Below are 21,731 nucleotides of genomic sequence, written 5' to 3'. Positions count from 1 at the left end.
TCCTGCTCAAAATTATATGTACATATTTTCCTATATGACTTCTCTACTTAAATTATGCAAGTAGATAAGCCAATTAACTATTAATACAAAAATGTATTTTCTCTTTTTCTAGCATAGATGTACCAACTTCTTGTGTTCAGTTCTTATCGTCCACTCCTGACTACACAACCATAAATAGATGGTATCTTATTGAAATTAGATTAATGGTACTGGTTTCTTAATTCAAAGACATCTTCCTCAGGTTCAAATCTGGCCTCACACACTAGCTGTGTGACCCTAGGCAAGTCACTTAACCCTATTTGGCTCAGTTACCTCATCTGTAAAATGAGCTGGAGAAGAAAATGGCAAGCCACTCCAGTATCTTTGCCAAGAAAACCCCAAATGGGGTCAGGAAGAGTCTGAAAAATGGCAAGAAGAATTTAATTTTTAAAAATAGAGGGTTTGTGGTGATCTTTAAACTCTTAACTCTAAAATCTGCTTACCTGTAATTTCTAGTGATTGGCACTAGTTCTGTCTACCCTGTGAAGCAAAGCAAAACAGTTTGGGAAAAGATAAATCGGCGTACATGTGTATCAATATGGGAAGCATTTTATCCTTTATTAAAATTTTTATTTCCATTGTTTTCTACTTAGGAAATTTTTGAAACAAAAGTCTTATTAGCAGTCATTAGATACTTTTACATCCTGATTTTTCCTTAACGTTGTTCCGTATAAACAAATGTTCAGCCCAAACCATAAGGCAGTAGGTTTGGAAACATACAATGTGGGTTCATATTTTGGTTCTGCTACTTAAACCCTAACATTGGGCAAGCTACTTCCCCTATAGACCTCAGTTTCCTCATCTGTAAAAAGATAGGGCCAGACTATATGATCTCTAAAATAATTTTTCAAATCTAAATCCTATGATCCATGATCTTTTTGGACATTTTTTACGGGTAAAATGGATATAGGCCTAGTTGGTGTGCAGATTTAGGTTAAAAGTAATAAAATGGAATTCAGTAGGGATAAATGTAAAGTGTTGCACATGGATACCAAAAAATCAACTTCACAAGTATCTAAATTGGAGTGGGTCAGACATGGACAGACAGCGGTTTTGGCGGGGAAATCTAGGGGTTTTAGTAGATTGTAAGCTCGGTACGAGTCAGCAGGGTGATGTGGTGGCCAAAAACCTAATTCTGTCTTGAGCTGCATGAAGAGGAAGACAGCTTCCAGGAATAGGAAGGTGATAGTTGCACTGTACTCTGCCCTCATTAGAACTCATCTGGAGCATTGTGTTCCATTCTCGACACCATGATGTAAAGCCAGTCAGTAAGTGAAAGATCTTTCCTGCCCATTGAATAGGCCTCTGGTGGGGCCAACAAAGGGAGGCCTGATTAGAGACTGGCCCATACCCTTTCACTAACTAGGTGTGAGGCCCCAGGCTTACACCCTTTTTCTAGTTAGCAAACTAGTTTTGCAAGAGGTGTGAAGCCCTCAGGGCCCTAAGGGGAGTTGCTAAGACCAGAGCCAATGGTATGTGCACTGAGTTCTAGTCAATCAGATGATGGCTAGGACTGTATGAAAAAGCCCAGAACTGAGAGCAGCAGAGCAGGGAGCCACAGGATTCAGAAGCAGACATCAAGAAGACATCAAGGCAGCAGACACAAAGGGAGAGCCAGCATCAAGAGAGACTTCAGAATGGAGAATGCTGAACAAGAGAGAGTTGCAGAGAACAAGGAACTTGAATTCAGCAGAGCTGCAGGAGAGAGTGCTGAGTGGAGAGTTAAGATTCTTGGGTGACTTTTTACAGAAAGGCCCTAGCATGGGGTGGGGGGTGGGGTTACAGTATGGCTTGGTTCCTTGCTATAATATTCTGTTAGAATTTCCTTGTTACTACAGTGAGGTGGGCTTACTGTTTTTGGAATATTATTGCTACTATATCAAATTGGGGGCATTGATCCTTGGATTTGATCCTCTGGAGTCTAAATAAATGTTATACTTCCTCTGTTTTCTACCTAGAGAATTCCTTATACTTTACAATTCCAAACCACTCAGGCATGTCCATAGCCCTCTCCGAGGTCATGAATTTTGCCTTACTACTATACATGATTTAAGAACAGTGTTGATAAACTGCAGAATACCCTGAAAAAGGCAACCAAGATGGTGAAGGGTCTTTTGTTCATGACCTAAGCGGGTCAATGCAAAGAAGTAGGCATGTTCAGCCTGTAGAAAAAAAAGACTGAAAGGTAAGAGACAAGGAAGAACATGACACAGCTGTCTTCAAGTATTTGAACAGTGTCGTGGAGAAGAGGGACTACACTTGTTACATTTAGCATTAGAAAGCAAAACCAAGCAAGAGCAGTGAGTAGAAATTTCAAGGAGACCGGTTTAGACTTGATGTCAGAAAAAATCTTCCTCTTAGTGAGAGACCTCTCCTTGGATGTTTTTAAGCAGAGACTGGATGACCATTTGTCACAGTAGGGATTCCTTTGATGTATGAATTGGACTACATGATGGCTGTTAAGGTTCCTTCCCACTTTCAAATTCTGTAACTGCAGAAGTGATGTGAAAATGTCATCTATAGTTACTATAGCACAAGCTTCAAGGCACTTAACTCTCACTCTCCCTAAGGAGTCAGATCCCCAGCACTTAGCTGTTATATCCCCTCAGGAATCTCAGAGGAGGATACTGAGGTTGTTTTCTTTTGCTATATAGCTCAAAAGCTCCTAATGGTAGTATTCCCCACTATGCTTATCAGTTGATTATCAATTACTCAGCCATACTTAAATAGATTTTAGAAATGGGTGATACAAAATATCTCACCTAAAGTCTGTAAATATACTTGTCCATTATGGCATACCATGTCTATGGGGAACATAGACTCAATCTTTGTATATGTAACAAAATAATAACTCACTTGTCTTGACTACTAGAAGTTCTTTTCTATCCTTTATAGAGGTGCTCAAGAAGTTCTCCTTAGGCAGTGTTATACTAGGGCCCATTCAAATAGAGTCAATTGTTAAATTCTCAGTCTGATTATTTATACCTTGGAAATTGGCAAATGCTACAACTCCTGCCTTGATTTATTGTTTGGTTGATTGTCTAGATCTAGACTTAAGAAAGTGTTAATGATGCAGATTAAACTTAAAGGTATGTCTCCTACATTGGAAAACTGGCCGTTAAGCATTTGCCAGCAGACCTCTGCCCTTAAGCATAGTGTAGCTTCTTTGCTCTGCTCTTTGTAGAGCTCTGATCCATATCCCATATTGTCCTTGGCTTCTGATGCAGACATTGCTGTCAGTGCTGTCCATACGCTCACAAGGTTCACACCCAGCAAAAGTGGAGGGGGAGGAAGGAGGGCTAGGTCAAGGTCAAACCTGAGGTCTCTAATCCTACAAGATTCCCCCTCAAGTGCTGCTACTGGGATTCCTCACTTGCTCCAATTTCTAGAATCACTGAACTAGTTTAATATTTTGTAGACAACCTGCCCTTAGGTTTTGCCCAAATTTCCACAGCCAATCTAAAAATGTTTCTTTTGCAATACCACTCCAATTCCAAGGACTTTTCACTTAGTCTAAAGGCTATGATTGATTGATTGAAACTAAATTCTATGATTGAGATTGATTGTTTTCCCGAGGTTAAATAACTGAGACATCTTATCACTTAACTTTAAATGAGGTGGGATCACTTGATTGATTTACTCAATCAACACCTCCCTTACATTATTAAAGATAAAGAATGCAACTAAGTGGTGCCGGTATGATTTCTTACATACAGGTATGCATCACTAAAGGTTGTCTCTAACTTCAAATCATTACTCCACATGACTCAAGTTGACTTAGGGTCAGAATTCATAGCTAGGTGGTAAATTTTAGCCCATAAATTTATGAAAGTCGAATACTACTTTTTACATTTCATTAACACCAAAGTAAAACTAAACTACTAGCAAACTACTAGTGGAGTTTGTTAATCATGCTTTTTATTGAGTACTCTCCTCTCTGATTAGCCTCTGGGAATGTCTGCAGTTGTGGAGGAAAGCATACAGCTATTGCCAACATGAATCTTCTCATATGTCATGAGTTCATCAGTAGGTTGTAAGCCCCATGGGGAGTGGGGAGGGGCAGTTACTGTTTTTCATTTTACCTTTGTATTCCCAGCAGCTGATATAGTGCTTTTCACATAACAATAAATACTTAACGGATTGGATCAGTTAGGATAACAGGTCCCCAGATGTACTTTACCAGCCTCTCTCTAGCTTGGTAAATAGCTTTCAAGAGTTGGCTATTCCAAAAAATAATTCATCCTGTGGTTACCAGCCCTAGTGATGAGCTTCTCCAAAGTTAGGGAGGCTAGTCCTCCAGTGCTTCACCAGGGCCATATTTAGTCTTTTCCACTTTGGTAGGACCTGCTAGCTAGGTAGCTTATTCTCCACTGTTATATCTGGCCATATTGACACATCAGAATAGGACTTTAGTGGAACAAATGTTATAACGTAGATTAAAATGAAAAGCATTTCACATGTCTATGCGCAAAACCTTTTTCGTTTAACATCCAAAAAGGAAAAAGTTTCTCTATATCAGCTTACTATGTTTAACTTACATATCCTTTTTAGTGTAACTATGGTGTCCAATTTTAAAGGCATGGAGCTTTACTATTGAGGATAGCAGGTTGCACTACTACATGTTGTTGTGAAAAGATATTTCCATCCTTTTTTATCATGTACATATGCAGTACATTATCATCACTTGTATCATGACCAGCATGCCTTTGTAATAAATTAGACAGTAGTATTCTCCATAAGATGCCATATGACCTAAATGTTTGTTTTCTCCATCTTGGCCCATGTACATCAGAACCAGAAGTCATGAAAGTACTTGTTTGTGCTTGAGTATTTCTTTGATCTGAAACATATTTGGCATATCAACACAGCCTCAAATAAGTTGTTGCAATGTGGCCCTGGTAAAAAATGGAGCTTCATATGTCACATGTGCAGCCCAGGCTAGAGGATATAAAACCATCCCACAGTTCCTTAGCAGCCTTGACTTTGCTCAGGAATTTGTACCAACTCCACAATAGTTACATTAATAGGCCAAGGGCAGGGAGGGGGGGACTTCTTGGAACAGGAAAATATTAAAAGTGAGATGCTTTCATATTAAAGCAGTATTCCATGATCACATCACTAACAATTACTTTTCTTTCCCAATCACCACATTTTGTACCACCTTATCCCTCATTTGCTCACCCATAAATGAACCCTTGAAGTTTTCCACGTTATGTACAGTGACTTTATTTTAAATGACCATGGCACCAAGAAATTTCATCATTCAGCTTTGTTGAGGCTTATTAAAAAAAATCCTGGGTAGTAGAACTAATCTTTCTGGGCCCATGTGGACCATGATGTTATCTACTTAGACACCGGCATGTTGGACCACTTGAATTAGTCATGTCCAATTCTGTTATATTTGCAAATATACATAGACATAACCTTTGTTTACACAGTTTCTATAGGAAAGCTGTCTTCTGTTTGGACTTCCTTACTGTATTTACTTCATGACAGTGGCAAATACAGATCCTTATTTTATTATTTATCTGATACTAATGATTACATGGTGGTTGAATAAGATTACCTCTGTTATACCTTTCAAGGAATCTTCTATAATTTTGAATGCAAACAAACAAAAAGCACAGGGGGATCTTGTATTTTCTACATTTTCCAGTGACTTTTGTGACTGTAAACAAATAGTCTACTGTGGAATATTGTTAATGAAATCCTACATGTTTCCTTTAAAATAAATATATACATATATATGCATATATATATATATATTGAATGAATAAGAAATGTGTCAAGTGCTAATGATATGCCAGGGACTGTACTAAGTGCTAATTTAAGCAAATTCAAGCAAGCAAGACAGTTCCTGCCCTCAAGGAACTTATATTTTTTTGAAATTTTTTAACCCTTTTTTTGGTGAGGCAATCAGGTTTAAGTGACTTGTCCAGGGTCACACAGCTAGTAAGTGTCAAGTGTCTGAGGCTGGATTTGAACTCAGGGCCCTCCTGACTCCAGGACTGGTGCCACCTAGCTGCCCCAAGGAGCTTGTATTTTAATGGTAGAAAACAGCAAACAAACTTGAAAAAGGAAGAAAAGCTATATACATTGACACAATTTGAAAATGACCAAGAAGTAAGTGGTGGCCTGGGTTATGAACAAGAGAAGAGCTCATGAAACCCAGGATTCTAGGGACATCATCCAGCTTCTAGGCAAGGGTGGCTGGAGTGGAAACAGGGTGGTTTGCAGATGAGAGGAAGTATATGGTGGACTAGGCTTTAGGAAAGATAAGGGAAAAGTTCATCAGTCAAAGCGTAGGGTCCCAAGGAGAAAGTCCAACTTCTGGTAACAGGAGGCTAAGAAGGATGGCCAGAGGAAAAGCAGCGTAGATATTGAAAGTGCCTTTCAAATTATAACATAATCATTTCAAGTTATGTCATCACCAGCCCTTGTGACAAAGAAAAGATTTTCCAGATTACTTTAACACAAGCTAATCTTTCCCTCCTCCTCTGAATTCTTGTAGTATCAAAAACCTAATGGTGTGAGCTCATATACCAAGAAATACAGGATTTGATTATATAGTCTTTGAGTATCTTATAGGTTTTTTTCACATGTTCATAGCATCACAGATACAGAGTTAGAAGGAGCCTTAAAGGTTAGTTGATCCAATCCCCTCATTTTACAAATGAGAAATCATATCTCAAATAGGTTATGTGACTTGCCTGAGGGCTCACAAGTAGTTAGTACCAGTCTCCAAAGTACTACACATTCATACTTGCTCTAGAGCTTCCCAAAGCACATTCCAGGGATCCTTAGAAGGCTTTCGTGGTGTACACAAGAGTCCTTATATCAAAAAATATTATTTTTTTGGCAGGAAAGACTTGGCTAACCTCACAGGGTGTTTTCTGGTAGTCTGTAAGATCCTTTTTTGTTTTATAGTTTTAAAAGAGGGAGGAGACAATGTAGCTCTTGCAACCTTCCCATAGTTACTGGGTGCTGTGAGAATTTTTGTGGTCTGCTTATAAGCTTTTTGACTTTCCTACAGAGACCAAGAACTAGATTACAGAGAAATGGGAAAAGAATATTTTGTGGGATACAGGAGAAAAAAACCTGCTTAGAATATAGTAAAGATTTTAATTCAATTATTCTAAATGCAATATTCTTTCCACTGTATTAATCTGCTTCTTTTCTGTCAAATTTGAAAATGTCTCCTGATGTTAATGCTGCTTTACTATAAAAGAAATAACAATAATGATGATGATGATGATGATTATCAAACCTATATCACAGGAGTCTTGTTAGGGATTTAATCAGATAGAATCATAGACATTTAGTAACTTTTTAAAGAAGAAATTTGGAGATTGAGAATTACCTTAATATTGTGAAGATCTGTTCATTTTTTGCCATGGACATTCTGACTATTGACATAATGAGACCCTATGTCTTAATATACTATTTTCAAAGTTGCAAGAAATTAATCAAACTACTGCTACCCTATTGATGAGCCTCCTCAAACTTAATGAGGCTGGTCCTGACGTAACACATATACAGTCTGTTATAGGATGAATCATCCAAGCTTTTCCATCTTGGAAGGACCCACCCGTGCTATCAGTAAGGACCTACCACATGAATAGCTTTCATGAGGTGAAGGCTGCATCTATACTGTGATGAGACATAAGAATAGAAATCTAGTGAAGGCCTGAACAAATCTGACTATATGCCTTGAAAAGAATAGGATAAAACAATGTAGATTTGGGACTGGCTAAACAAATTGTGGTACATGAATAAAATAGAATATTATTGTGCTGCTGTAAGAAATTACTAATGTAAAAGGATGGAAAGATTTACATGATCTGATGCAGAGTGAATTAAGCAGAGCCAAGAAAAGAACATACACAACAATATAAATTGAAAGAACTACTGCAAAACCATCGGAAGTGAATGCTGCAGAATTACAAATAGCAAGCATGGCTCCAAAGAAGAAAAATGAGAAGACACACCCTCCCCATCACTTCACTCCTTTGCAGATGTGGGAGGTCTGTAGTTGTGATAAATTGTGTATATTTTCAGACTTTTTCAAAGTATTGATCAGTTTCCCTGATTTTTTTCCCCTCTACTTCCTCTTTTTTTACTTTTCCTTAAAAAAATTCTTAAAGGGAAAAGGACCCACATGTACAAAAATATTTATTCAGATCTTTTTGTGGTGGCAAAGAATTGGAAATGGAGGGAATACCCATCAGTTGGGGAATAGCTGAACAAGTTGTGGAATGGCTGAACAAGTTGTAGTATATGAAGGTAATGGAATAATATTGTTGTATAAGAAATGACGAGCAAGTGGATTTCAGAAAAACCTGGAAAGACTTACATGAACTGATGTTGACCGGTGAGAAGAACCAGAAGAACAGTGTACACAGTAACAGTAACACTGTGCAATGACCAACTATGATTGACTTAGCTCTTCTCAGCAACACAAAAGACTCCTCATGGAAAATGCTATCCACATCTAGAGAAAGAACTATGGAGTCTCAATACAGATAGAAGCACGTTATTTTCACTTTTTTAATTTTTTTGTGGATTTTCCCTTTTGTTCTGTTTCTTTCACAACATGACTAATGTGGAACTATATTTCCATGACTGCACATGTATAACCTATATCAGATTGCTTGCTGTCTTGAGAAGGGAGGAGGGAAGAGAAGGAGAGAAAAAAAATGGAACTTAAAATCTTATAAAATTGTCAAAAACTATCTTAACATGTAGTCAGCAAAAAATTAAATCTATTTACAAAAAAAGATTGTTATATGAGATGGCTCTTTATGAAGAGGAAAGGAAGGGATACAGGGAAAAAATTTTGTGATATAAAAAACAAAAGTATTAATCACATTTTTTAATGGGATAAGTTAAATGGTTATTCATCTGATATCTTACCCTACTTATATTAATTCAAGTTTTTTAGTTTGTTTGGTTCTTTTTTGGAGGGGCAAGGCAGGGCAGTTAGGGTTAAGTGACTTGCCTAAGGTCACACAGCTAGTAAGTGTGTCAACTGCCCAAGGCTGGATTTGAACCCAAGTCCTCCTGACTCCAGGGCTGGGGCTCTACTCACTGCACCACCTAGTTGTCCCCAATTCAAGTTTTTTATGAAAGCCAAACCTATTGAGAATGGCTGGCCTTAAGGCAAAACTCTGAAATAAGCAATCATTTTTCTTTTTCATTGTGGTCTTCAAACCCACCCATCAAAGTACCTAGTCCATTCATGTTAACTTTGTAACTCAAACATATTGTAGCATATGCATATGTGTATATACTACAATAATATATATACATATATATGTATATATGTGTGTGTGTATTGTAATACATACCCACACCTCAAAACTTTATGGAATAATGAGATCTTTAATGTTATCCATCACAAAGGTTGCTGGTTTGAAACCTTTGCCTCAAAACTTTGAGAAACTGTAAAGTTTTTTGTTCTTGTTTTTTCTAAAAGATTTAGTTCACAAATCCCCTTAAATACCAAATCCTATAACACGCCAGGCCATTCCTTTATTCTTAGTAATAGGCCTTTAAACTATACAGGGTGTTTCTACCTTTTTAACAAGTTACTGAGAGAAAAGAGGTCTTCTATCTCAACAAAAAATAGTGACACGAAGAGCTATCCTTCAAACTTTGAGAAGGTTTTTAGCACATTGCTTTTAAGTTGAATTGTCCAGTATGAGTGAGTCAGTTAGGAGCTGTTCAGATCTTTTCAGAAGCAGCAGAAACATGCCCTTCCTCACTTGCATTTTTTCCCTGCAGTTTGCTTCAGCCTTATGTGGATCCTTCCATTATGCCTGTGCCTCCTATTTACTAGGTCATCTGGCAACATATAACTGATGACAGGAAACAAATTCCTTTAAAAGCAAGTTATTAATCACTGTAGCAGACCTTTGGCATGGATCAGTGGCTGACTCGGGAGAGACCTGGCAGCACACTCTGATGGCTAAGCTTGTAGAACCAGAGCAGTAAAGAATCCTCAGATTACTGTTAATAATCAGCTACCTGAAAGAGCTTAATTAATGCATAGCTTTGAAACTCTGGGCTCAGATGTATTACCTAAGCACATCATTTGCCTTAAAACATTGGTTTTTGTGTGGTAAAAACCAACAATTTTGGCACAGAAGTTGGGGCAGAGGGTAGCAGTGGCATTGTATTCATGGTGGTGATGTTAGATCACCTAGAAGCACTGTCTAAAAGGGATAGAAAATGCCTCTGGAACAATAATGCCATTGCCACTGTGGAAAAATGGTGGACAGAAAAGGAAGTGCCTCCAGAATGTTACTGTTTGTGCCCTTTACATTTTCCATATTTGGTCAAAATGGCGATCAATCCACCTTAAGTATGGCTCTGGCGCTGTGCAAGTATGGAAGATGAGCCACTGATACTTTTAAGTACAAACAGGATAATGCATTTTTTCCGCCAGATAAACATCCAATTTATAATATGTTACAGCCTGTGACCTACAACTAACATTGCAGCCATGCCTACTACAGTCATTGTGGCCCTGCCAGACTGTTACTCCAAATTGATCATAGCAATGGATCCCACTGTTCAATTCGGTTCAATTTAATAGCTGCAACTGTGAAGCTTGAGATACCAAGACAAAAATGAATTAATTCCTACCCTCAATGATATGATATTTTGCTGGATGTTAAATAGCCCATGGAAGGAGTATTCTTCGGTCCTTGCATTCAGGTGGCTTCTTGTCCAGCTCCTCCCATACCATCCTCCTATCTCAGCTCAAAAAGCCCCCTGTCCAGAGAGATTCCTACTACAACAAGGAGACAACCTCCAGCCCACCTCTGCACATTAAAGCTTACGGCGCTTTTTGTTCTCTTTACAATCCAGTCGCCTACCAAAGGAGCTATTTCCCTAAATCTTTTAGCAGCAGCTTTTAAGTTTCTCTTGCTATCATCTTTGACCAAGGGCTCTTTCTTATTCTTTCCACAGCAAACACCCCTCCTCTGTGACTGAATGATCCTGACTTAGTGCCAGATAATTAGCCAAAATCCCTGAAATATTGAAATATTCACTACCAAGGAGGGGGGAGGGTGCCCCCACGCTCATTGGAGGGAGGAAGGGCAATGGGACAGATGTTCCTCCTAGCTTCCTGTAAGCCACAGGATCTGTTATCAGACTTACATCTTTGCACCCAAACCAGTTCTTGCTCAGACCTACCTTGCTGGCTTAAGCCCTCCATATAACTCCTTGACTGTCACCAAAATGTAGCAGCCGCCACATCATTCTCTTTAATTCCCTTCTGTCATTATCACTACTACCTACTTTCTAGTGCTGAAGCCACCTAGAAATTTGGACCCATGGACACTCTCAAAGTAGATAGCCTAAAGTAATGCCTAAATTTAAAACGCTCTGGAGGGAGAATAGATGAGCCATAATCCTTAGAGAGTCTGAATACTTAAAAAAAAATAAAATAAAGAAAAGGTAATCTCGTATTTCTTTTTTTATTTATTTAAAAATGTTTTGTTATTCTGAACACTGGCAAATATGACCATTGCCATATACAAATAATAGAAAAAATAATAGAAATAATAGAAAAAATGTATATGAAACTAAGTTTAATTACATAGAGCCTGGGTTTTTTTTTTTTTAATATGTGCTGAATTCCGTATGTTAGTTCTAAAAGCTGTCCCACTTATCGGTTTCCCTTGGAACTTCTTTCTGTTCTTTTCTATACATTTTAAAAATGTCTCATGTTTATTCTTTCCTTCCATCCTTCTCCTTCCTTTCTTTCTTCCTCCCTAACTCCCTTCCTTCCTTCCTTCTCTCTTCTTTTCCTTCCTTTCTTCAACATCTGTCACTAAACTCCTCTCCGCACCAATTTTCCCAATCTCCTCCACAATAAACTTTCTTTGTAGCAAGTTAGAATAGTCATGCAAAACAGATCCACATATTCCTCATTTACCCCAAAAAGTAATTCATTCTGCACCTCTAAACTATCAGCTCCTTGTCAAGAGATAGGATGAATCCTTAATTATCAGTCATCTGTAGTCATGATTTGTCATTGCACCAGTAAGAGTTCTTAAGTTCTGCAAAGTTGTTTTTCTTTATGTAAAGATGTACCCCCTTTAGACTTCAATAAATATAGTGAAGCCAATTATTAAATGCGATGTTGGGCCCTGAGATGAGCCAGCCCAGCCTGGAAGTGGAGCCACTTGTTTGTCACCAGCACCAATGCCTTGCCCCTCAAAGACCTTCATGAGAACTCTTCAGAGAAAGAAGACCATCAAAGCCCTGCTGTTCCAGAGCTGTGGGTTGGTTTGGCCACAGGTATTCCCTACATATGTACCTCACTACCATTATACTGTAAATTCACACCCACTATTCCCACTCTGGACTCTTTGTAACTTTATTGGAGAGTGCATTCCAGATTCTGGAGGGAAATGCTTTATAATTATTGTTCTTTGTATTTGGGCTGTATGGGTTATAAGCTCAGAGAAGGTGATATATTTACAATGTTTTAGTCTTTGTGTAAAATGTTCTCATCAAATTAAGTCAATAAGCATTGATTAAAGACCTACTATGTGCCAGGCCCTGTGCTAAGTGATAAGGATGTAAAGGAAAGCAAAAAACAAAACAAAGAAACAAACAAAAAGGTATAAAGCCACAGTCTAGTGGAAGAGCACTAATTGAATTAAATTAATTTAATTAATCAAAAATAATTATTTGATATTTATTAATAATATAGATAATAATATACAATAAATATATTAATATTCTTTAAATTAGTTAATTAAAACAGCAATATACAAACAAGATATAGACAAGATAAATTGGAAACAATCTCAGAGGGAAGGCACTAGCAGTAAGAGGGTTTAGAAAAAGGCTTCTGGCAAACACTTTTGAAAAGGGACAGGGTCAAAGGAGAAAATAGAATAAATGGGGGGTGGGTAGAATGGAGGGAAATGTAGTTAGTCTTTTACAACGTGACTATTATGAAAATGTTTTGCATAACTACACGTGTATAACCTATATTGAATTGCTTGCCTTTTCAATGAAGTGGGTGGGGAGGGAAGAAGGGAGAGAATTTGGAACTCAAAGGTTTAAAAACAAATGTTAAAAATTGTTTTTACATGCAACTGGGAAATAAGATATACAGGCAATACAGTATAGAAGTCTATCTTTCCCTACAAGAAAGGGAGGGGAGTGATAGAAGGGAGGGCAGACTAGGGGAAGGGGTAATCAGAATGAACACCATTTGGGGTGGGTGGGAGGGGAGAAGTGGGGGAAAAATTTGGAACTCAAAATCTTGTAGAAATGGATGTTGAAAACTAAAAATAAACACATTTTTTTAAAAAAGAAAAAGGCTTCTTGGAAAAGGTGGGATTTTAGCTGATACCTGAAGTGAAGCCAGGAGACAGATATGAGGAGAGAGAAAATTCTATGCATGGAACGCTAGCCAGTGAAAGTGCACAAAGTCAGGAGATGGAGTATCTTCTGCAAAGAACAGCAAGGCAGCCAATGTCATTGGATCACTGAGTTTGTAGAGGGAGTAAGATTTAAGAAGAGTGAAAATATAGGAAGGAGCCAGGTTATGAAGAAACTTAGAGCATTTTTTATTTGATCCTGGAGGTGATAAGAAGTCACTTAATTTTTTTTAAGTGGGCAGTGACATCATCAGACCTGCCCTTTAAGAAGATTACTTTGGCAGCTGAGGGAAGATGGAATGAATGGGGGAGGGTTAAGGACTTGAGGCAGTGAGACCCACCAGCAGAGTATTGTCCAGGTATGAGATGATGAGCGCCTACACCAGGCTGGCAGCCATGCCAGAGGAGAGAAGAGAGCATAAACTCATGGTGGGTGTCCCCCAGGGCTTTATCCTGGTACCTCTTCTCTTCTTCCTCTGTACTATTTCACTTGGTGATCTCATTAGCCCCTACAATGGTTCTCAGATCTACTTATTCAGCCCTAACCTCTTCTAGACTTGCATCTCCAAATGCCTCTTGTGCATCTTGAACTGCAGACATCTTAAACTTAACAAATTATACAGAGACTAAAACATTGTCAGGAAAAACAGCTTTGAAAGGTTTAGGGACTCTGATCATTGCCAATGACCAACACTGAAACCAGAATACCTGTGATGAAGCACACTTCCCACCTCCTAACAGAGAGGGGCTCACCTATAATGGCAAAATGGGATATGTATTTACAGAAACAGCCAATATGTAGGTTTGTTTTACTTGACCAGGCTTATTTGTTACAATGGAGGGCTTTTTGGGAGAATGGGTAATAGCAAGAGAGGAGGACTAATGATAATGATGCCAAGAGAAAAGCATCAATGAAAATTTATTTTAAATGCACAGAAGAGAATGGAAGGAATTTGAGAGGGAGACGGACAAGCAAGACAACTTCGTAACTAACATTTTGAATTTGATGTATAATTTTTAAAAATCTAGACATGATACAAGTTTGTGGTTTTATATTTCTGTTCCTGTTCTTTTTATGTGGAAATGTTTATGTTTGACAAGTTCATCAAAATAAAAAAATTAAAAGAATAAAATGAGGGAGTCGATCTCTAAGATCCCTTATTCCTATCAGATTCTATGAGCTTTGGAGTAAGGCCACTGCAACATTTGCAATGGAAGCAGGGATACTAAAAGACCTGCTGATAGGGAAAGAAGAGTCCAGAGAAACCAAGTGGAAGAAAGAGTCCATTTGTTATTGATCTAACTGGCTGTCTTCAGTGGATGTGAAAAGTCCAGTACCTAGTGAACAGCCCTGTTACCAGTGTCCCAATGAGACAGGAAATCTAGCCTCTTGACTCATTATAATCATTCTATCATTCTTTATAGAAATCTGACATAGGGGTAGAATTAAAGCCCTGGAAACAAAGTTCCTCTATTGAAGAGAGACAACCACAAGGCGATGATCCCAGGGCAAATCAGTTGGTGAAGGTCTCCAGTCCCTGTGGCCTCAGCTAGAAGTTATGCTAAACTTATAATTCTCCTTCTCAATACAACTAGAAACAAGTCTTCAATTAATTTACTAGTTGTTCTTTTAGCCAACACCTCTTCATTTCTGTGTTTTCCTTTACTATATTTACTAAGGGAACGTAGGCTCAACTCAATCTTTTGTTCAAGGACAGCTGCTGTAAAGTTGTGTAATGACATCTGTTAGTAATTCCACTATCTAATGTGGGTGAGGACAAACATCTGGGACCCCACCCTCATGTATAGCTATGAATCATTAACCAAGCAGCCTAAGATTGGGGACAAATGCATCCTGTGCAGCAATTTAGTAGGCCAGCACCTATGTTTGCCTATTAGCTTCCTAAAGAAGAAAATTTATAACCTCAAAGTGAAACTGGATTTCAACAGCTCCAATGATTCCCAACCATAATTTCTTTGTTTCTTATTTTCCTACTTTTAAAAGTGCTGCATAGAATACATTTTTAGAAAATACTGATATCTTTTGTTTATACGTCATCTTTATTTCCATATGTATCCTTTTACCTTCCCATACCCCTGGAAGAAGAAAAAGAAAGAAGAAGAAAGAAGGAGGAGGAGGAGGAAGAGGAGAAGGAGGAGGAGGAGAAGAAGAAAAAAAAGAAGAAGAGGAAGGAGAAGGTGAAGAAGAAGAAGTAATTGTTTAAAAAGCAATTGGACAAAAACTTACCAACATACCTACTAGGTCTGATAGTATACTAGTTCCCTACCCATAGGCTCCACCTTTATAAAGAAGGGAGGAAGTTATATTTTCTCATTTCTTCTTTGAAACCAAATTTGGTTATTATAATCACATAGCATTCTGATTTGTTGCTATTGTTGTTGTTGTTTCAATTTAAGTTGCTGTAGTTATTATAATAATTTAGCATTAAGACAGAAATGAATGATATAATTTGTCTTAAGAATATCATAGCCCTGGGGCAGAGCCAAGAGGGCGGCTAGAAAGCAGGGACTTGCTTAAGCTCTACCCCAGGTCCCTCCAAACACCTATAAAAATGGCTCTGAACAAATTATAGAGCTGCAGAACCCACGAAATAGCGAAGGGAAGCAGGGTTCCAGTCCAGAACAGCCTGGATGGTCGCTGGGAAGGGTCTATCACATAGAGCTGGGAGCAGAGCTGAGCAGAGCCCAGTGTGGGCCACACCCAGACCAACCAGACCAGGAGTCAGGCGGAACAGGCCATCGGGCCCTGAATCAGTGAGCTGTGGCAGTTACCAGACTTCTCAACCCACAAACGCCAAAGACAGCAGAGAAGGTTAGTGGGAAAAGCCTCTCGGACAGACTGAAAGCACTTCTTGGTAGGCCACTGCCGCAGGGGCAGCGGAGGTGGTGCAGCTCTGCTGCTGCTTCCAGAGCTACAGCTGCAGTTGTTTCTGGCCCCAGGCCCACCTGGTTGGAGGAATTAAGCAGTGGATTAGAGCAGGAGTGCAAAGCCTGCTTTGCCCTGTCTGATCTGGGCTGCAATCCTGGTTAGCAGTTCTTGGGGGAAAAGGATCACTGTGTCACTGGTGTGGCAGAGCTTGCTGTGTAGAAGTAGCTCGGAAAAAAGCAGCGCAGCCCCTCAAGCTTGGGACAAAGTACTCTCTACTCTACAAGCAGTCATACCCTGACAAAAAACTCAAGGGTCAAGTAGTTGGCTGGGAATATGGCCAGGCGGTGAAAACAAACTCAAATTCAGACTCAGACTTTGGAATCTTTCTTTGGTGACAAAGAAGACCAAAACATACAGCCAGAAGAAGTTAACAAAGTCAAAGAGCCTACATCAAAAGCCTCCAAGAAAAATATGAATTCGTCTCAAGCCATGGAAAAGCTCAAAAAGGATTTGGAAAAGCAAGTTAGAGAAGTAGAGGAAAAATTGGGAAGAGAAATGAGAGTGATGCGAGAAAATCATGAAAAATAAATCAATGACTTGCTGAAAGAGACCCAAAAAAATACTGAAGAAAATAACACCTTAAAAAATAGATTAACTCAAATGGCAAAAGAGCTCCAAAAAGTCAATGAGGAGAAGAATGCCTTGAAAGGCAGAATTAGCCAAATGGAAAACGAGGTCCAAAAGACCACTGAAGAAAGTACTACCTTCAAAATTAAATTGGAGCAAGTGGAAGCTAGTGACTTTATGAGAAATAAAGATACTATAAAACAGAACCAAAGGAATGAAAAAGTGGAAGACAATGTGAAATATCTCATTGGAAAAACCACTGACCTGGAAAATAGATGCAGGAGAGATAATTTAAAAATTATTGGACTACCTGAAAGTGATGATCAAAAAAAGAGCCTAGATATCATCTTTCAAGAAATTATCAAGGAGAACTGCCCTGATATTCTAGAGCCAGAGGGTAAAATAGAAATTGAAAGAATCCACCAATCACCTCCTGAAAAAGATCCCAAAAAGAAAACTCCTAGGAATATTGTCCCCTAATTCCAGAGCTCCCAGATCAAGGAGAAAATACTGCAAGCAGCCAGAAAGAAACAATTTAAGTATTGTGGAAACACAATCAGGATAATACAAGACCTAGCAGCTTCTACATTAAGGGATCAAAGGGCTTGGAATATGATATTCCAGAGGTCAAAGGAGCTAAGATTAAAACCAAGAATCACCTACCCAGAAAAACTGAGTATAATGCTCCAAGGCAAAATATGGATTTTCAATAAAATAGAGGACTTTCAAGATTTCTCAGTGAAAAGACCAGAGCTGAATAGAAAATTTGACTTTCAAACACAAGAATCAAGAGAAGCATGAAAAGGTAAACAAGAAAGAGAAATCATAAGGGACTTAATAAAGTTGAACTGTTTTGTTTATATTCCTACATGGAAAGATGATGTGTGTAATTCATGAGACCTCAGTATTAGGGTAGCTGAAGGGAATATACATACACACACACACACACACACACACACACACATATATATATATATACAGAGAGAGAGCTATAATATCAATTAAGTTGGGACTTTCTTACTGTTTTAAAATGATTAATTAAGTGTCTTAGATTGAGCCTTACTAGGGGCTAAGCCCCAGGCCCAAACCCCTATTAAGTGCTAAGCCTATGTGGGTGTGAATTGGTAATGAAGGTGGGGCTCCAGGTAGGGCCAGTGAAGGGAGGTGCTAACACCAGAGCCAATCCAAGTAGCCTAAGTTCTGGTCACTCAGATGTCTGAAACTGCATAAAAAGGGAAGACAGAGCTATTTGCTTGTGGCTCTCACTCTTGGTGGCTTGCTGATGTGGAGATTCCAGGCAGCTGTAGCTAAGAGCCCTCCAGCTTATAAACCAGATGTTGGGACTTTGTTAAACTCTGGTAACTATCAATTGGAATTTGAATCAGGCAAGGTCTGTCTGTTGATGTTTGTAATTTGTTTGTATTTGCTCTGAAGTTCAGGTGCTGGCTTCCCCCCCCCCCCCAAACTAAGTGAATGATATTTGTATGCTGGATTAAAGTAAATTTGTCAACACCTTAACATTGCTTTCCTTAGTAAAGCAGATCAAAAGAACCTGGGCTTTTGCAGTGTTCTGTGAGCTGGTTGTTGTTGATTTTATACCCCCCACAGCAGCTGCTAGACAGATTGTTGGAACAAGGGCACAGGGTGAGTTGAACATGAAAGAATGATATCTAAAACTAAATAAATAAAATTAAGGGATGAGAGAGGAATATATTGAGAGAGGGAGAAAGGGAGAGATAGAATGGGGTAAATTATCTCACATTAAAGTGGCAAGAAAAAGCAGTTCTATTGGAAGAGAAGAGAGGGAAGGTGAGGGGGAATGAGTGAATCTCGCTCTCATCAGATTTGACTTGAGGAGGAAATAACATACATACTCAGTTGGGTATCTTACCCCACAGGAAAGAAGGAGGAAGGGGATTAAATAAAAAGGATGATAGAAGGGAGGGCAGATAGGAGGAGGAGGTAATCAAAAGCAAACGCTTTTGAAAAGGGACAGGGTCAAGGGAGAAAATTGAACAAAGGGGGACAGGATAGGAGGGAGCAAAATATAGTTAGTCTTTCACAACATGAATATTGTGGAAGGGTTTTACGTAATGATATGCGTGTGGCCTATGTTGAATTGCTTGCCTTCTTAGGGAGGGTGGGTGGGGAGGGAAGAGGGGAGAGAATTTGGAACTCAAAGTTTTTAAAAGCAGATGTTCAAAAAAGAAAATTGTTTTTGCATGCAACTGGGAAATAAGATATACAGGCAATGGGGCATAGAAATCTATCTTGCCCTATAAGAAAGTAAGGGAAAAGGGGATGAGGGGGAGTGGGGTGACAGAAGGGAGGGCTGACTGGGGAACTGGGCAATCAGAATATATGCCATCTTGGAGTGGAGGGAGGGTAGAAATGAGGAGAAACTTTGTAATCCAAAATCTTGTGGAAATCAATGCTGAAAACTAAAAATATTAAATAAATAAGAAACAAAATGTCATGGCCCTGATTGCTATCACTAAGGACACTTGGGTTAGGACACATTTTTAAGTTATATCTGCTCTATTAGTTCTTTTGCCATCACTTTCTTAAGTCTGGACAATCAGCAAAACAATAAATAAAGTCCTACTTTGTAGCATTTGCTCAGGTGTAAGTGCTCAACTGAAAATTTAACAATGGGCTCTTTTCATCTGTAGGAGCTAGCTCTAACCCAACTCTGTCCCAGTTTCTGATTTAGAGTACAGGTTTCCTGAGACTAAGAACTGAGACATATACACAAAAGCACAAAGCAGGGGACTTTTCACCAGAGTTAATTTTTGTTTTAAAAAAAAAATACAGTACTGATCTAAGCTATAAACTTGTTTACTTCTTGCATAGAGTGCACTTAGTTAATAAGGAATTACCATTTAAAATAAAAACCGGCCCTAACTTGACTGAGTTTTGAATTGGATAAATGGAAGAGTTCTGTGATCAGCAACTATAGGAAGAAACACCTAACAGAAACTATTTGATTTATATGTTAAGATTGGAGTATTGCTATCCTACATAATCTGTCTTCTTTTGATAGAACTGTATAGTCAGTTGGTTAAAACTGGTAATTAGGGGTTTTGTTGTTGTTTTAAATCATATTTTGCTTGTTACTTATCAGAAGTTGTGGGGTTGGGGGGAATGTAGCATGGAAACCAACTCTTAGCAGTTCTAACCAGTTTCCATGAGTCATAGCAGTAGAAGCTCAGAAAACATAACACCTCCAAGCCTACAACTTACTGCAAGAGAATGGTTAGGAGAGCACTGTAGAACCCACGAAGAAAGGAAATAAATCTGCTGAGCCCCCATCAAGAATATAGGGCACATTCAGTTCAGTGCTCTCTCTTTTTCATTGTAAAGCTGGGAACTGAGAATGTTTTCTTCTTTCATTATTCTCTCCACATCCTCCAAATAGATTAAGACTTTACTTGAGGGGTCAGTTATTTATTCCTGAGAAGAGTAGTTTCATGCTGAACATGAATATAGTAGCCTAAAGAATCACTGTATTTTGGGGAACTAATCAACCCAATATGACTTCCCCCCTAGATTAGTTATTAATAGAGCAAGGATTCATTTTGAGTCTGTGTTGACACAGCTATGAGGCAAGCATGACAAGTGAACTAACAAGTTTTGCTAGATTTAAAAGATATATTTTTTAAATTGTTTTTTTAATTTTTAAAAAAGTCAACTGATAGTTGGAATTGGATCTGAAATCCGGGGATTTGGAGTCAAAGCCAAGCTCCTCCTATGTTACCTTGAGCAAGTCACTTACCTTCCCTAGGAATCAGTTTTCTTTGTAAAAAGATGTTTTGGAACTACATAGTCTCAGCTGTTCCTTCCAGTTTTAAATCTAAATTAGTCTAGGAAGGACCCTATTGTGACCAGTGTCAATGCTTCTGCTGTAGCCAGAGGCCATGGGTAGGGCTGGTAATGGGATAAAGTGAGCCCTGAGAGGTTCCTGTGGAACTCTCTAAATTTCCTGTAAATATCTAATTGGACCTACTACAAATTTATGCAACCTGGAATCCAGGTTTATCTGGGCATGCCCAGTTCACCTAACATGGAGGTGCCCTTGAGGGGACTTTAAAGCACATCCAGATTAGCTGACATGAAGGCCTCTGCATCACCTACAATGTGGGCTTGAGTGGTCTTTTTGAATTAGCTGGGTGCACTGAGGCAGTCACTCTTTTTCAGCTGTGCTCTTTTCAGCCACTTTTATTTGCCTCATCTACATGGTGAGGATCATAGTTCACCCACAGCATTTAGCCAGGAACTAAAGTGGTGAGAGAGGAAGGACTTCCTTCCCTTGCCCTCCTACTTTGACGTCAGCTCCAAGAAGTACCTGGGTACCTCTTGTCTCTGTTGTTTGTTTCTGTTCTGTATTGTTTATCCTCTTCAGTTTTAGGTGCTGGAGGTGATCATGGGATCAGGAATTCAAGCCATGGAAATGACCTTGGCCCTGGAGTTGCAGGTAAGACCATGCAGCCATGGGAATGGAAAATTTTTTTTAAGTTTTAAAATTTATTTTGAACTTAAGTACAAAATAAGAAAACAAAAAAAAATTACCATGTACATAGTAGAACATGAGAGGATTCAGTATAAAGCAATAAATTTCCATTTCAAGAAAACCTATGTAATAGATACTAGACATTGTTTTCAAAGCTGTCCAGCTTTGCTTCTTTGTAGGCTTTCTTTTGTTCTCTGCTGTGCACTTTTTACTTTGTTTTGTTGCTGTTGTTGTTGTTCTCCCCCCCAAGCTACAA

The sequence above is a fragment of the Trichosurus vulpecula genome, chromosome 6 (assembly GCF_011100635.1).
Source record: "Trichosurus vulpecula isolate mTriVul1 chromosome 6, mTriVul1.pri, whole genome shotgun sequence".
In the NCBI taxonomy this organism is placed as follows: domain Eukaryota; kingdom Metazoa; phylum Chordata; class Mammalia; order Diprotodontia; family Phalangeridae; genus Trichosurus; species Trichosurus vulpecula.
The sequence above is the reverse complement of the archived record's forward strand: the minus strand, read 5'-3'. Positions refer to the sequence as shown.